Consider the following 7,900-nt stretch of genomic DNA (forward strand, 5'->3'; position numbering starts at 1 on the left):
CTTTCTCAAATTTCAAGCAAGTGTAGAGAGCTCATTCAAATGATGTCTGCTTTGGTTAATGGATTTATTTCTTTAAAGGATCCTCTTTTCTCTCCATAACACTCCTCAGTTTCTGATGTCTGATCATTGGCAGAAGCTTCAATAAATGGGCGACCTAGAACTGGATGTGGGCATAAATATTTCCTTGTTCCAAAGAACTGGATATCTATCAACAGTAATTATCTTGTGTAAATCATTAAAAATAATTGAGTTGTTAGGAAAAACTCACTGTCACTGTGCCATCGATCCCAAGCAAAAATGAGATGGCTCTGGTCCCATTAGGTTTAAGCGGAGATAAAAAGTAGCCCAGGATGTTTACCTTCCATACTTTAAAGACACCCAGTGGGAAGAAATCAAATCAGACTGAGATTATTGAGCATCTCAGTCACTCCAAGCCACAGCTTTGCCTGGCCTCTGACTGTTCTGAGTTGGAAACTTACCAGCACTTAACTAGTAGAAGTTGAGATCAACATATAATTAGTCAGGCTGCCCACTCATGAATGGAAACGCAGAGATCCTACAAGACTCCCCTTTGTGTTGGTGACATTGGACGTATATTAACGTATGTGCGTCAATCTTACCATCTCTTCATGGTAATTTCGATTTAAGGAATGAGAATACCATCACACAGAAATAAAATCTGAGATTTTGAAACCCAGGAGTTTGTAGAAAACCACATAACTACTTGTTAGCAGACATTCTTAGTCTTTTTCTTCGTGTGTCTAAAATTAAGAAAGATCTAAAGCTTAAAACTCAGAACATGGCACCTGATGATAGGACTCAGTGTTTGAGTCTTGCATAGGTGAGGTTGAAATCAATCCGGAAACACCCACATTTTCAAGTGGAATCCCCCATGGACAGCTGGTCTGATTCCTGGCACCGTAAGCGTGCAGTTCAAGTGAACACTGCAGCCAAGAGTCAAAGCACTGTTTCCACATATTACAACAAGCACATCAAGAACAACAATAAAGAGAAGAAAAAGGAGGAAAAGCATTTAAGATTGTGATGAAATCAATGGCTCTTCTCCATAGACAATATTAGACTACCTACCTAAACCCTGAATACAAAATGAGAAGTAACGATTTCCTGAGAGCTCTTTTAGACAATCCTTGGGAATCCCTAGACTGAGATGAAGAACTCTGGATCATAACAATATCATTACTATTTTTTTTCTTCTTCCAGTCTTGCCACAATACAATGACAATCATTGCATATTAACCTGAATACATATTTAACTGATAAAAGTTGTATAGTAACATTCAGCCAAACTCAAAGTTTTCCATCATAGAAAAACCATACAACCCTTGCCTCTTCCTCATTTTAAAGCAAAAATTGTATTTGTTCAGTAGCTCAGTTACCTAATCATTAATGATCAGTGTGCCTCTCAAAAATTTTGGTTTCAGGACCTAGAAGTTAAATCGAAGAATAAGGGACAAATGACAAAAGGGGGGGCAGGGGGAGAAGTCTAGAGGGAAGATGGGAAGGGAAGTGGTAAGAAAGGAAAGAAAAGGAGGGAAGGAGGAAGGATGGGAGGTGGGTAGGAAGAATGAATGAACTTTTTGTTTGTTTTTGAGCCACAGCTGGTACTGTTCAGGGGTTACCCCCGGCTCAGGGGACCATACACTGGAACCCAGACTGCTAACATGGCAGAAGCCTGCTGACCTCCCTTTCTGGGCCCCAGATGGGAAGAAGTTTTTCAGTTTTTGTTAGCTTTTGTTGATATCTCATTTTATTTCTTATAGCAATAATCGGTCAAACTGTCTTTTTTAATCTATGAGTTTTCTTTGAAATGTGGGCATTTTGGGGCTGAAGCAATAGCATAGTGGGTAGGGCATTTGCCTTGCATGCGGCTAACCCGGGTTCGATTCCCAGCATCCCATAGTGTTTCCCGAGCACCACCAGGAGTAATTCCTGAGTCCAGAGCCAGGAATAACCCCTAAGCATCGCCAGGTGTGACCCAAAGATAAAAAATAAAATAAATAAATAAATAAATAAATAAAATGTTGGGATTCCACTGCAAACTTCTCTCTCTCTCTCTCTCTCTCTCTCTCTCTCTCTCTCTCTCTCTTTTTCTCACACACACACACACAATAGCAATGTCTAATGACAGAGAGTTGTTCCCCCTCCCTTTTAAGACCTTTGTATTCTGATCTCTCCACTGAGAACACACACACTTGTTTATTAGTCTACAAAAGTGTCCTCCAGAACTAACACCTAAGAAATGGTCTATATACAACCAGACAAAAGGCTTTTCAACCTCTACCTGCCAAGAGGTTTTGTGTCTGAAAAGTTTCCCCTGGCTCGTTGAGGATAAATTCATGAGCATTTCTAGGCCTGCACTCCTTCCTCTAGGAAAACACTTCATCATATTTAACTTTTTAGTTCCTAGAATAAAATGGCTCCCCATTCCTTCATACATGACAGTAGCATGTGGCAGAAATGGCCATTTGCTTGTTTCAATCCTGGGAGACCTTCAACATTCTGCTTTCATGTGGGCCCCTAACACTATCACGAGAACGAATAACGAATAACTTCTGGAAGTGTGGCTGTGGACCCAAGCAGAAGCTGCGGGTATATGAACTAAGGCTCCACACCCCTGAGCGATTCCAGCCCAGTGCACACAGTGACCCTGAAGCCAAACCGAAGAAAGGATAAATGATTCTAGACTAGCCACCACTACCTGCTCCCCGCTCCCAATTCAACCCAGGGAATGTAAAACCAAATGCTTGGAGCTTCGGATAACTGAGATCTGAAAGGCTATGTTTTGCAGCAAGAGATAAAACAGCTAAATCTGTCTATGGAAATAGACTTTTTTTTCTTAGAAGGTTTCCATTTATGATGCAAATTCTGTCAAGAAATTCTAATCCAATCATTTCACAAGCACATTTAGATGTCTCTCAGTTTCGTCAACTTGATCCACGTTGTGACAATCCTGTAATACTTGATTTCCAAGTTTGTGTCATTTTTTTTAAAAAAGGGAGGGGAGGTGTGTCCGTGTTTCTAGTTATCTGCTTACCGATATGCTTTACACTCATCTTTTAAAATAATTCGTGCTGAGTGGTTTTGCCTTTTATTCATACTTTCGCTTTTCCATGTTTTCTCGGGTATACGTATGAATGAATATAAAATCAGATTACTTCCCCAGAGCTTCCAGCCAGGAATGCCAGCCTGCACACACCTTGATGTTCCCTGGGTGAGATCGACAGAATAGTGGGATCACAAAGGAGCACTGTTTCAAGCCACTCATTGGCAGAACTTTGTTATGGAGGCAACAGAAAGCAAAGGTACCACCCCATGGAGCAGTGGTGAGAAGTCAGTGATGTAGGGCTCTAAGCAACCATCCCTTACAGGTTTTATTTATGTGTACAACTGCTGGGAAGACCTTCTGTTCAGAAGCTTCCAAAGTATAGGACAATTTCTCAAACTCTCCTGGCATGGAAACATCATTAGCCTAAGTTTAGGGGTTCTCGCTAATTAGATAGGGTAGATAACAAGCAGGATTCTTTCCATGTTTGTGAACACAAAGCTGTCTGGCTACCATCGAAAACAAGTTGTTACATACAACCACTGTAACTCCTCATTAAGTTTCCCTGGTTACTGGCCATCAATAAACGCCTTTGCCTCCCTTACAAGGCACATGTTACATTTGTCATCAGCCTGCTCTGCAAGATGAAACACTCCTAAAAGATTCCAGAATCGAGGGAAGAGCAAGCTGCTTCGTGCCTTGCCCCTCTCCTCCAAAATCGCCCCCCCTCTTCCCATACAATTCCTTTAATTTCCTGTGTTTGCTGCTCCAAACAATATCTTTCATTCAAGTAGTTCATCCAGAGAATATCACATAAGAAGTTGAAATGTGAATTTGAAAAAGTATAGACTAAAAGCATAAACTAAGTCTACACTTAATTCTATGATGAAATACAAAGCAGAGAAGTAAATTTGAGGGTCAAGGTCTTCACACACAGGTGTCCCAATCTTTCTCCAAACAAGTGTGTTTCTTCTCAGTAACGGGAATGTCTGCTTTCTTTTCTAACAGATGGGCAGCTCGGCTAGGACTGGCCAAGGACAGCCATGCAAGGGCAGGACAGGAGGCTACAGTGTGAGGTCTCTTCTGATCTAGCATCTCCCAACCTTGCCAATGCCAATACACATACATACATGTTATATATTATATATGTATTTATCTATTTATACATATATATCATCATTATCCTCATCATCCCGTTGATCATCGAATTTCTCAAGCGGTCTCAGTAACATCTCCATTTTTCCTAGCCCTGAGATTTTAGAAGCCTCTCCTTATACGTCCTTTCCAATGGTGCCACATTGGAGGCTCTTTCAGGGTGAAGGGAATGAGATCCATCACTGTTACTGGGTTCGGCATATGAATACACTATGGGGAGTTTGAAAGGGTCTCCCATGTGAGCAGGAAACTCTCAGCAGCTTGCCATGTTCTCCCAGAGGGAGAACTAGGCTAAAAGATGTCTCCCGGGAGTTTGGTTTTATAGTCTCTGGATGTTGGCCATTGGTGGGATTACATAGCACCAGGGGCAGTCTCTGGGTGTGACCGTCTAGCTACTGGAAAATGGGGAATCTGGGTGGAAGAGGCCCAGTCCCAATCTGAGCAGACTTGGAGGTCTCAGCCCTGGGTCCCACACACCTGGGCTTCTTTGCCAGTTCCTTCATGCGTGAGGCTTGTCTGAATGCGTGGAGAGGGGCCTTGAGCATGGCTGTAGCTAGGCTCCGGAGGTCTTCGGATACAATACATATATATTGCAAATATATATATATATATATATATATATATATATATATATATATATTGCTTACCCCAGTGCACTTTCAACAAAAGAAAATCATTTGTTACCCGGGAAATGGGATATCGGAGCAAATGTGCCAACCCACCTACCTCCCTCCACCTTGCTGTGTTGGATGTACTTAGCAAACGTTGCTGATTTCAGATACAGCCCCCAACTCAGAGTGAGACTTGAGCAAATCGCTCTCCTGCTGGTTTTGTAGATGACAGCTGTGCACTGGCTTCCACGGGCCCAGGACAGGCAATGTAGTCACACAAACCAAGTGTGCAGCAGAAGGGAGTTGGCGTGCTGGGCCGCGTCCTGGCAAGGCTTTCTCTTAAGTCACTCCTACCTGAGTTACCACCGCCTGGGTTCTGAACAAACAATTGCCATGGCAACCATCATGTCAGGCAATCTGTGTGCTTTGCTCATTTCTCTCCCACTTTTGCAAAGCATTAATGTTTTCATGTCCAATTTATTTCTTACCAGTCAGCGATAGGTGCACACACTGTTCTGTTTACTGTCTTGGTCACCACTTTGATACTCATGTGCGTGGGGGAGGGGCGGGGGTTTCTGTTTGTTTGTGTAGGGGAGGGTACAGTCTCCCGCTGTCACAAATCATGTGGTTGAGTTTCCCATATTTGAGGAAATAAAGGGATCAGCACATCTGTAGTGCAATGGATAAGCCTCGCCCTGGCAAGACCACCTTCATGATCCTGTTATCTCCCCTGCCAGGTCAGTATTGATACTCATTGTTTAATGGCCTGGACTTTGGCCGAACTGGTGAAGATGGAGGTCTTTTATTAAGTGTGAATTCTAAAGGATCTGCTCTCACATCTGGTTTAGCCATGGAAGGTGCCTTCCAAATAATTAGGAAAAAAGGATGGGTTGTCTTGAGGTACCATCTCCCAAGACTTTGTAGTTAAGAACTGGTGGCTGGGGCTAGCCTGAGCCACTCAACTTTTTTTTTTTTTTTTTAATTTTTAAAAAATTTTTTTTTATCACCGTGAGGGTACAGTTACAGATTTATACACTTTTGTGCTTATACTTCCCTCATACAAAGTTCGGGAACCCATCCCTTCACCAGTGCCCATTCTCCACCACCCGTAAACCCAGCGTCCCTCCCACCCTCCCCAATCCCATCTCCCCCCCCACCCCACCCTGCCACTGTGGCAAGGCATTCCCTTCTGTTCTCTCTCTCTAATTAGCTGTTGTGGTTTGCAATAAAGGTGTTGAGTGGCCGCTGTGCTCAGTCTCTAGCCCTCATTCAGCCCGCAACTCCCTTCCCCCACATGGCCTTCGACTACAATGTAGTTGGTGATCGCTTCTCTGAGTTGACCTTTCCCCGGAACGTGAGGCCAGCCGCGAAGCCATGGAGTCAACCTCCTGGTACTTATTTCTACAGTTCTTGGGTGATAGTCTCCCACTCTGTTATTCTATATACCATAGATGAGTGCAATCTTTCTATGTCTGTCTCTCTCTTCCTGACTCATTTCACTCAGCATGAAACTTTTCATGCCCATCCACTTAACTACAAAATTCTTGACCTCCTTTTTTCTAACAGCTGCATAGTATTCCATTGTATAGATGTACCAAAGTTTCCTCAACCAGTCATCCGTTCTGGGGCATTCGGGTTTTTTCCAGATTCTGGCTATTGTAAACAGTGCTGCGATGAACATACATGTGCAGATGTTGTTTCGATTGTACTTTTTTGCCTCTCTGGGATATATTCCCAGCAGGAGCCACTCAACTTTTAAGGATGAAATTAAAAGGGAAAGGTATGGCTGCTAACAAGATTCCACATCCCCCTCTAATCAAAGTCCTGGCCTTTGAGAGCATCTCTTGCCTGCTATACACCTGTCCCTATCCTTTTCATATATAAAAGTGGAACATGCTGAGATTTGTCCCTTTAAAGGCCTTTAATATCAACTTTTCTGTACTTTTATGAGAAATAATTATGTATTCTTCTAATGCTTTACATTACCCCAAGTCTCTTTGGTCTTTGGTGCTATGATTAGTGCACATAAGAATAAACGTGTGCCACTGCCCTTCCCTGAGTGAATCACGGTTTCTCTACATGTAGATCTTCACCTGACAGACAGTAACTGGCACTATTTGGAACCAAAGGCTGTGGCATAGATACAAATTTTTGCTATTTTTTAGTGAAAAATATATGAAAACATTACTCTTTGCAAATTAAAATACCTTATGATTAATCTAATTTATATATTTTTGTTGGGTCACACCCAGTGGTGCACAGGGGTTACTCCTGGCTCTGAACACGGGAATTACTTCTGTCAGTGCTTGGGGGACTCTATGGGATGCTGGGAATCAAACTCGGGTCTGCCGCCTGCAAGGCAAATGCTCTAGCTCCATCTTATTTAATTTAAACTTTGCTGCATTTATGTTATATGGGAGGGAAAAAGAATATTTAAGAATATAAAATGATCTGACTAAAGTCTCAGGAGCTGTGAAGGGCTCATCTTCATACTCCAAAACTGAAATCTCCCATGCAACGAGTCTGAAATAACAGCATCTTTCAGAATTACTTGGATGGCTTCTTAAAATTCAGATTCAGCATCTCTTGGGTGGAGCCTTAGAATTTGCATTTCTAGTAAGTTCTCAGGACTGCTGATGCAGCTGGTCAAGACTCACATTTTCAGGAAAAAAACTGCATCATCAGATGCTTGATTAACATATTCAAATCAGTGCAGGTGATTCACAAAGGGAAGCAAGGGTCACAGGTTTTTTTTTCAGAGACAGATTCAGTTATGAGAACAGGGATCTTTTAGACCTTCCCAGAAGAACTGCATCCCCCATGGAAGAAGCAAAAAGGTGCAATCACTGGGTTCCAGAATGAAGTATTTGCAAAAGAATCTTGAGAAAGGACTGGTATCTCCCAGGTTTGTCTGCTAGCCAGGCTCTCTAGGGTCTTCAGGAATCTTCAACCCTATAGGAAGTAGGAACCTTCAAAGACATTAAATTGCAAGATGGGTCATGGGCCCCATGAATTTCATCTTGGTGTCCTTCTGAAGTTGCATGGAAAGCAGCAAAGAAATTCTCTCCCA

General features: G+C 42.5%; 1 pseudogene; it reads right to left on the bottom strand.

Moving 5' to 3' along the window:
* Positions 1 to 5,420: 5,420 nt before the first annotated feature.
* LOC129405435 (U1 spliceosomal RNA) lies at positions 5,421 to 5,575 on the bottom strand (annotated as a pseudogene).
* Positions 5,576 to 7,900: the final 2,325 nt, after the last annotated feature.

Source organism: Sorex araneus, chromosome 5, assembly GCF_027595985.1.
Source record: "Sorex araneus isolate mSorAra2 chromosome 5, mSorAra2.pri, whole genome shotgun sequence".
NCBI classification, from domain to species: domain Eukaryota; kingdom Metazoa; phylum Chordata; class Mammalia; order Eulipotyphla; family Soricidae; genus Sorex; species Sorex araneus.